At 45.4% G+C, this 9329-nt stretch overlaps 1 protein-coding gene and 1 long non-coding RNA gene across 3 annotated transcripts in view; one reads left to right on the top strand and one right to left on the bottom strand.

Moving 5' to 3' along the window:
* Positions 1-2057, bottom strand: part of LOC116557942 — a 26805-nt gene extending 24748 nt beyond the window's left edge. Inside the window, exon 1 of the long non-coding RNA XR_004271764.1 lies at positions 1799-2057. This is a non-coding gene — a long non-coding RNA (uncharacterized LOC116557942). The remainder of the gene's footprint in view (positions 1-1798) is intronic.
* ADCK1 (aarF domain containing kinase 1) overlaps positions 1-9329 on the top strand; it is a 139926-nt gene that overhangs the window by 19724 nt on the left and 110873 nt on the right. The window contains exon 2 of one of the 2 annotated variants that reach the window (XM_032287730.1): positions 3130-3213. The exons of the other annotated variant lie outside the window; for it this stretch is intronic. The gene's annotated coding sequence lies outside the window, so the exon portion shown is untranslated. The remainder of the gene's footprint in view (positions 1-3129; positions 3214-9329) is intronic. 2 annotated transcript variants of the gene reach the window in all.

Genomic DNA, 9329 nt, shown 5'->3' with positions numbered 1-9329 from the left:
AAAAAAAACTGTCCCATTGGTGGGTAGATGGCCACTTGCCTCATGCTTGCTTTCCTCCTTTGTCTGCTGTAGGATGAGCTCATGCTTTCTTCCCCTTGATGTAGATTCAGTCAGATGCAACAATGGACAACAGTCCATTGTGGTTGTCATCTCACCATCTCCTTAATATCAGTGTTGCCGGGCACAATGGCGCGTGCCTGTATAGTCCCAGCTACTTGGGAGGCTGAGGTGGAGGATCTCTTGAGTCCAGGAGTTCTGGGTTGTAGTGCGCTATGCTGATCGGGTGTCCGCACTAAGTTCAGCATCAATATGGTGACCTCTTGGGAGCGGGGGACCACCAGGTTTCCTAAGGAGGGGTGAGCCGGCCCAGGTCAGAAATGGAGCAGGTCAAAACTCCCGTGCTGATCCGTAGTGGGCTTGCGCCTGTGAATAGCCACTGCACTCCAGCCTGGGCAACAAAGTGAGACCCTGTCTCTAAAAAAAAAAAAAGAAAAAAAGTAGCTTCTGGTTGAGGAATGCCTATATGAATAGGTTAAAAAACAATTTAAATCCATGCATTATGCCAAGATGGGTGATTCAGATGCTACTATGGTTGGACACTGGAGTGAGTGCTGTGGCTTGGGAGTCAGGATTGGTATCCTAGCGGTAGCAGGTTTTATGTATATATCTCAGTGCCTAAGATATAGAATGAATGAATAAATAAATAAATACATATATGTGTATATTTAATTTTTATTTTTTTGGAGACAGGGTCTTGCTCTGTTGTCCAGGCTGGGGTGCAGTGGTGTGATATCAGCTTACTGAAACCTCCACCTCCTGGTCTCAAGAGATCCTTCCGCCTCAGCTTTTTGAGTAGCTGGGACCACAGGTGCCTGACACTATACCTGGCCAATTTCTGTATTTTTTTGTAGAGATAGGGTGTTACTATATTGCCTAGGAAGGTCCCAAACTCCAAAGTGCTGGGATTACGGGCGTGAACCACTGTGCCAAGCCAATTGTGTGTGTGTGTGTGTATGTACGTACACACACACACACATACACACATACACACACGCACACACCCCTATGATTGAGGAATGCCTACAGGAGTAGGTCAAAAAACAATCCATTGCTTATATTACTGGAAAAACAAAAAACCAAAAATCCAAATCCATGCATTCAAATCCATATATATAGATAGATAGATATAGATGTACATATATATAAAATATATATGCACATATTTATTTATTTTTTTGAGACAGAGTCTTGCTCTGTTGCCCAGGCTGGAGTGCAGTGGCACAATCTTGTCTCAGCTCACTGCAACTTTCACCTCCTGGGTTCAAGTGAGCACACCTGGCTAATTTCCATATTTATTTTTTTTTTTTTTTTTTTGAGACGGAGTTTCACTCATGTTACCCAGGCTGGAGTGCAATGGCGCGATCTCAGCTCACCGCAACCTCCAACTCCTGGGTTCAGGCAATTCTCCTGCCTCAGCCTCCTGAGTAGCTGGCATTACAGGCACGCACCACCATGCCCAGCTAATTTTTTGTATTTTTTGTAGAGACGGGGTTTCACCATGTTGACCAGGATGGACTCGATCTCTTGACCTCGTGATCCACCTGTCTCAGCCTCCCAAAGTGCTGGGATTACAGGCTTGAGCCACCGCGCCCGGCCAATTTCCATATTTTTAATAGAGATAGGGTTTCACCATATTAGCCAGGCTGGTCTCAAACTCCTGGCCTCAAGTCATCCACCTGCCTCGGCCTCCCAAAGTGCTGGGATTACAGGTGTGAGCCACCATGCCCAGCCTGTAGACTAGTCAAGTGCCATTGTGAGAAGGGGGGAAAGAGTAGAGCAAGGAGTTTGATCTGTGACTGATTGTGAACAATCAGTTGAGATAACTCACTACCTTCAGGCCAGCGAGACGCAGGTTTTAAATGGAATTTTAGATATTTGAATAGTTGGAAAGGAGGGAGGAAAATATGAATCAGTGCTGTGTAAACCAGCCACAAAGCTGTTTATTTTTTAAAGGCCAGGGCTCTGGTCTGGATCATCCTTGAACACTGCTCAATGACTAGGTCTTACTTGTGGTTAGTGTTTAACAAGTATACGTCTAATAGAATAAAGCTTTGTAGAGTGCAAAAGAGGAAACTCTCTTAATATCAACTTTATAAATCCCCAAACTTCTAGGCTCCCAGTTATTCAATTCTATAAAGGAATGTTTGGGGTAGATAATTCCCAAGGTGCCTCAATGTCTAAGATATCTTGGAGACTGGAATTTTCTGATTCACTCTGGATAAAGGGACACAGAATCAAGACACATGCTATTAGGGCCAGGTGCGTGGCTCACGCCTGTAATCCCAGCACTTTGGGAGGCCGAGGCGGGAGGATCACCTGAGGTCAGGAGACTAGCCTGGCCAACATGGCGAAATCCCATCTCTACTAAAAGTACAAAGAGTAGCCAGGTGTGGTAGAGTGCGCATGTAATCCCAGCTGAGGCCGAGGCAGGAGAATTGCTTCAACCTGGGAGGCGGAGGCCGCCGTGAGTTCGAGATTGTGCCAGTGCACCCTAGCTTTGGTAAAAGAGCGAGACTCTGCCTAAAAAAAAAAAAAAAAAAAAAAAAAAGACTTATGCTATTAGAGCAGACATACGTATAAAATAATGTTTATTTGTGATATGGAGAAGTGGGCTAAGTTTATGTAACAGCATTCATTCAACTAGCTTTGGTTGAGCAATTCATGTTGCTGGCAGTGTAAAAAGGTGCTGGGGTATAGTGATGGACAGGAGGGACAAGCCCCTGTGCTTCTAAAGCTCAGAATTTAAGCTTTTAGGAAGAGACAGTTCATGAACAAAGAAATAAATGAGCAAGATAATGTTGGATGGCGGTTTGTTATGATAAATAATTGAATGTTTCTGGTAAGAGGGGCAATTTTAGAGTAGGCTGCTGCAGAGGTGGCATTTGCACAGAGTCCTGAATGATAGAAAGAAGCTAGCTAGAATAAGATCTAGGGCCTGGGCATCTTAGGGGTGGGACTGGCCACTCCCCAAGACATAGCAGTGTCAGAAGCCTGTACTGCAAGTTTTGGGCAGAGGAGTAGTATTTAATGTCCAGGTGCTAAGCTTTTCCCCACTGCCTTGGTTCACAGACAGCTGTCATCAGTTATGACTACCTCACTTCCCTGAAGAGCGTCCCCTATGGCTCAGAGGAGTACCTGCAGCTGAGATCTAAGGTAAGTAACCCACAGGACCCATCTGAACCAGGCCAGGACTGAATAACACTCGAACTCCTAAGCTTATGCCATCCTCCCACCTCAGCCTCCCAAAGTGCTAGGATTACAGGTGTGAACCACTGTGCCCGGCCTAGGACTGGATAAATCCTGAAGCAGCTGCCTAGCCATGAAGCTTCCTATGTACAGCTGGAGTTGGGCAGAGGACAGTGCAGGAGATTAAGGCTGGGGCCATTGGCCACTGAGGATTTGGAAGGAAGAAGGGGAGGACCACTTCCTCCTTCACGTGGAGGTTTCAGTACTTCTGAGTGGGGCTGTCAGACCAGCATCAAGCTGGATCCCATGATACTGAGGTTATTAATTTGTAAGGTGCTGTGGGGAAAGCCAGTGTGTGTTTCTGGGGAACACAGGTGTCTGGGATGACTCAGGAGGGATGTAGGCTCTGTCCCAGAGATAACTTAGCTGGCTTCTCAACTGTTTGCCAGGCAAAACCCATCTGAAAGAGGTGAATTGCTTTCCTATCCTCGAGGGCTACTCTGGGGGCTCTCCTAGGCCTCTGAGTAGAGCTGTCAACCCCAGACTCTCTCTTGTCACTTGGAACAGTGTAGTTGATGTTGATACATGTTTAGATATCCCAGAGACTTGGGGAATCAAACAAGACAGCATTTTTTTGTGGCTGTAGTTTGAGTTTGAGGTCAAGTGTAGATACCTTTGGCTCTTCCAGAGAGAGGTTTGTGATAGATGGGCATGTCTGTGCTCAGGCGGTCCCCTCAGCCAGGAATGCCCTTTGCCCCTTAGAAAATTCCTCATCATCCTTCCAGACTCAGTTCAAGCTCTCCTCTGTGGTGCTTTTCTTCTCAGTTTTCCTAGGTGGATGGAATAATTAATTTCTAAATTTTTGTTTAACCTTTTTATTATGGCAGTTTCAACCATCCACAAGAGTAGAGAGAACAGTAGAATGAATGCTGGTCATTTAGCTTCAGAAATTATCAACCTTTTGACCATCTTGTTAGTCCTCTTCCCCCCTTTATTTATTTATTCTTTTATTTATTTATTTATTGAGCTGGAGTCTCACTCTGTTGCCTAGGCTGGAATGCAATGGTGCGATTTCGGCTCATTGCAATCTCTGCCTCCCAGGTTCAAGCAATTCCCCTGCCTCAGCCTTCCAAGTGGCTGGGTTTACAGGTGTACACCACCACACCTGGCTGATTTTTGTATTTTTAGTAGAGGTGGGGTTTTAGCATGCTGCCCAGGCTGTTCTCGAATTCCTGACTTCAGGACCCGTTTTGGCCTCCCAAAGTGCTGGGATTACAGGTGTGAGCCACTATGCCAGGCCTGTTTCATTTATTTTTTATTTGTTCACTTATTTATTTATTTATTTATTTTTGAGACAGAGTCTCACTCTGTGGCCCAGGCTGGAGGGAAGTGGTGCAATCTTGGCTCACTGCAACCTCTGCCTCTCGGGTTTAAACAATTCTCCTGCCTCAGTCTCACAAGTAGCTGGAATTACAGGTGCAGGCCACCACGCCTGGCTAAGTTTTGTATTTTTAGTAGAGACTGGTTTCCACCATGATGGCCAGGCTGGTCTTGAACTCCTGGTCTCAAGTGATCCACCTGCCTCAGCCTCACAAAGTGCTGGGACTACAGGAGTGAGTCACCATGCCTGTCCTCATTCACTTAATTTTTTTTTCCTAAATATTTAAATGCAAATCTGAGGCATCACATTGTTTTATCAGTAAACAGTATATATCTCAAATAGATAAGGAACTTTAAAAAAATATAACCAAAAGACCATGATCAATAACAAAACTGACAATTCCTTAATGATCTCTAATAAATAGTCCATGTTCAATTTCCCTTGTCCCCAAAATGTCTTTTTATTTTTTTTGAGATGGAGTCTCTGTCACTCAGGCTGGAGTGCCACCAGTGGCGTGATCTTGGCTCACTGCAACCTCTATCTCTGGGATTCAAGCAATTCTCCTCCCTCAGCCTCCCTATTAGCTGGGATTACAGGTGCGTACCACCGCGCCTGAGTAATTTTTGTATTTTTAGTAGAGACTGGGTTTCATTGTATTGGCCAGGCTGGTCTCAAACTCCTGACCTCGAGTGATCTGCCCACCTTGGCCTTCCAAAGTGCTGGGATTACAGGTGTGAGCCACCATACCTGGCCCCAAAATGTCTTTTTATAGCTAGTTTGTTCAAATGTGGATCAAAATATCCAAATAAGGTAGATATATTAAGGTTGACATTTTCTACATCTTTAAAAATCGATAACATTTCCTCTTTCTCCCTCTTTCTTGAGTTACTTGTTTGTTGAAGAAACCAGATAATTTATCCTGTAGAATTTTCTACGTTCAGGATTTGGCTGATTCCATCTTCAAGGTATTATTTAATGGGAAATACATTCAAATGGTACATAATTCAAGATATACAATATTTGAATCATAAAAAATGACCTTCCTACCCTTGTTCCTTAGGTACCCAATTTTCTCACCTAGAGATGATTATTATTTCTTGTGCATTCTTCCAGAGACGTCTTCCTATTTGAATTTAATCACTTTATCTTTATTCTTGCCACAGACAATAGTTGGTTACATGTCTTTCTTTTTTTTTTTTTGAGACGGAGTTTCGCTCTTGTTACCCAGGCTGGAGTGCAATGGCGCGATCTCGGCTCACCGCAACCTCTGCCTCCTGGGTTCAGGCAATTCTCCTGCCTCAGCCTCCTGAGTAGCTGGGATTACAGGCACACGCCACCATGCCCAGCTAATTTTTTGTATTTTTAGTAGAGACGGGGTTTCACCATGTTGACCAGGATGGTCTCGATCTCTTGACCTCGTGATCCACCCGCCTCAGCCTCCCAAAGTGCTGGGATTACAGGCTTGAGCCACCATGCCCGGCCTACATGTCTTTCTTTTTAGACTATCTGTTTCTTTAGATCAGGGATTGAGTCTTTGTTTTTTTTTCAATCTTCTATCTCCAGCCATGATGCATGTGTAGGCCTGCGTTGATTTAATGTCTGTTTTAATGCCATCCTGTACCTTGCCACCTCCCTACTTTTGGGGGAGGTCCCAGAAAGAACATGATGTTAATAGTTAGAAGACCCGCCCTGGTGCGCCGGCTCACGCCTATAATCCCAGCACTTTGGGAGGCTGAGGCGGGTGGATCGGGAGGTCAAGGGATGGAGACCATCCTGGTCAACATGGTAAAACCCCATCTCTACTAAAAATACAAAAAAAAAAATTAGCTGGGCCTGGTGGCACACGCCTGTAGTCCCAGCTACTCTGGAGGCTGAGGCAAGAGAATTACTTGAACCCAGGAGGCAGAGGTTGCGGTGAGCCAAGACCACGCCATTGTACTCCAGCCTGGGTAACAAGAGTGAAACTCCGTCTAAAAAAAAAAATAGTTAGAAGACCCAAGTTTGCGCCTTGGCTTTGGGAAGTTCATTTAGCCTTTTGGAGATGCCATTTGTCTATAAACTAGAGATGGTTATGCCACTTAGGATTATATAGATAATGTCTCTGCCTTGTGAAATAGAAAGCACGTATCAAAAACAAGTCAGATGTCTTCTACAAGGTATGTTCTATGAGGACAGAGACTTGGTCTGTGCTGTGAATGTCCACGTCTACTGCATCCATCACCAGGAAGTGACAGGTCCTGGGTAAAGGTTTGTTGAATGAACAAATGAAATAAATGTTAGTTTTTATGGAGGATCGATCTCAAGGACTCTGCTTCTGAGACATAATTGCCTGCTGTGTTTCCCTGCCCCTCTTTTTCCAGCTAACCAGTGCTATGAATCTTGACCCCCAGTGGTGTAACATTCTGCAGAGAGCTCGCAGGCTCGGACACAGGGGCAAGGCCTCTGCTTTATGGAATCTGTAGAGGAGGCAGGAGATGGGTGTCAAAAAGACAGTTGCCCAGCTGGGTGCAGTGGCTTACGCCTGTAATCCCAGGACTTTGCGAGGCCAAGGTGGGCAGATCACAAGGCCAGGAGTTCGAGACAAGCCTGGCCAATATGGTGAAACCCAGCCTTTACTAAAAATACAAAAATAAGCTGGGTGTGGTGGCACATGCCTGTAGTCCCAACTACTTGGGCGGCTGAGGCAAGAGAATTGCTTGAACCTGGGAGGCAGAGGTTGCAATGAATCATGCCACTACACTCCAGCCTGGGCAACAAGAGCAAAACCCCGTCTCAGAAATAAATAAATAAATAAAGCCAGGCACGGTGGCTCACACCTGAAATCCCAGCATTTTGGGAGGCCGAGGTGGGTGGATCACCTGAGGTCGAGAGTTAGAGACCAGCCTGACCAACATGGAGAAACCCCCTTTACTGAAAATATAAAATTAGCCGGGTATGGTGGCATATGCCTATAATCCCAGCTACTCAGGAGTCTGAGGCAAGAGAATCATTTGAACTCGGGAGGCAGGGGTTGTAGTGAGCCAGGATTGTGCCATTGCACTCCAGACTGGGCAACAAGAGCAAAAAACTCTGTCTCAAAATAAATAAATAAATAAATAAATAAATTAATAAATTAATAAATAAAAAAAAATAAAGACAGTTACTTGTCATGTGTAAGTCATCTGAAAGGCAGTGACACTGCAGCTCCTGGAGAAGTTGACAGTCACAGGGGATGCAGTAAGGAAAGTGCAGCCTGGCATTTGACAAGAGAGTAGCAAGTGGTGGCTGGCACCAGAAAACAGCATGTAGGCCCATCTCCAGGAGTTGTCCCTGGGAAGGGGGAGCTGGCTGGCACTAAAGAGCACAAGTAAATACTGCAGGAGTGTTTTCTTCCACTGGAGCGCTTATCCCTTCTCATCAGCATGGCTGATAAAGGAATGAAGGGTGAAACGTAATTATCTCAGCTATCAAGCCAGCATCTCCAGGTCCCAGAGTATGTCAGAGCCGGGAGGCTAGCTCAGCAGGCGGTGACTTCGAGCACTTTCACGGTTGGCGCGGGCAGGCTGGGATCTCAGTGACTCAGCTCTGGAACCAGGGAGCCAACGTGAAGAAATGTGTTCTAGAGGCAAAGTGGCCCTTTGCTAGGCAGCCAAAGTGGTGGGGAGGGGCTCACATGCTTTGGAGGACCAGATCCCTGGTGTTCAGGATGCTTATAAACTGAGATGTGTGTGAGCTGGCTTATTCACAAAGCATGCAGAAGTCACTGCTGGCGTAGACATCCAGGAATGGGGCTGGAGGAGGCAAGATAGAGTTGATTCTGATAAGGGTTTGGCACATAGTGGCTGTTTGTTAATTTTGCAGTTTAGAAGCCATTCTCATTTTGGGAAACAACATATAAACTTTCCTCTGGGGAGCCACTGTATTGATGTGCACTCTATGAGTTTGGGAAGGACTCACATCATCCATATTAGCTAGGTGATCAGTGGAGTCTATTCTGCTGGCCCTAGAGATTCATTCAGGGAACGTGAGCAGCTAAGCCAGTTCTGGCCAATGAGCAGGACTTTTCTGGGAAGAGCAGCTCTCTCTTTTCTGCTGAGTGAGCTGAGAGTGTAAGATGTTGGCTTGGAGCTGTTGGCAGCCATCTTTGCCACCATGAGGGGAAAGCCCGTCTGTGAATGGAGCTAGTGTTGCAAAGAAATGCATAATTTGAGTCCCTGGATCTAGCTGAAATGGAAGCTAGGCTGCCGCTGGAATTTCAGTTATATCTACGAGGAAATTCTCTTTTCTGCTCAAGGTGGTTTGAGTTAAGTTTGCTGTTCCTTGCAGCCAAAAGAGTTCTTATGTACTGTGGATTCATAGAGAAGCATACTGGATTTTTTTTTTTTTCTATTTTTCTTTTTTCCTATGTCCCTCTGTTTGTCACTTGAGCTGCTGGGTCTTTTAAGCATAAATAGAATTTTGATAGGTCACAGGAGGGCCCATAACTCAAGGGAAGAAATGAAATTCAAAAAGTTTAGTGCCTAAGGAGGGTGGAGAGAGGTTTGGATGGTGCTGGGTAGAATTGGAGCCATTTTGGACCTGGAGTCACGTCCCCTGGCACCTAGTCCTAGTCCACTGCCAAGCACCTCTGCTTTTACTTTTTTAGTTTTTAAAAGGCTTTTTTTGTTTGTTTTTGAGTTAGAGTCTGGCCCTGTCACCCAGGTTAGAGTACAGTGGCATGGTC

The sequence above is a fragment of the Sapajus apella genome, unplaced genomic scaffold, assembly GCF_009761245.1.
Source record: "Sapajus apella isolate SASKATOON/1434 unplaced genomic scaffold, GSC_monkey_1.0 scaffold20, whole genome shotgun sequence".
NCBI classification, from domain to species: Eukaryota; Metazoa; Chordata; class Mammalia; order Primates; family Cebidae; genus Sapajus; species Sapajus apella.
This window is presented reverse-complemented; position numbering and strand designations above follow the sequence as displayed.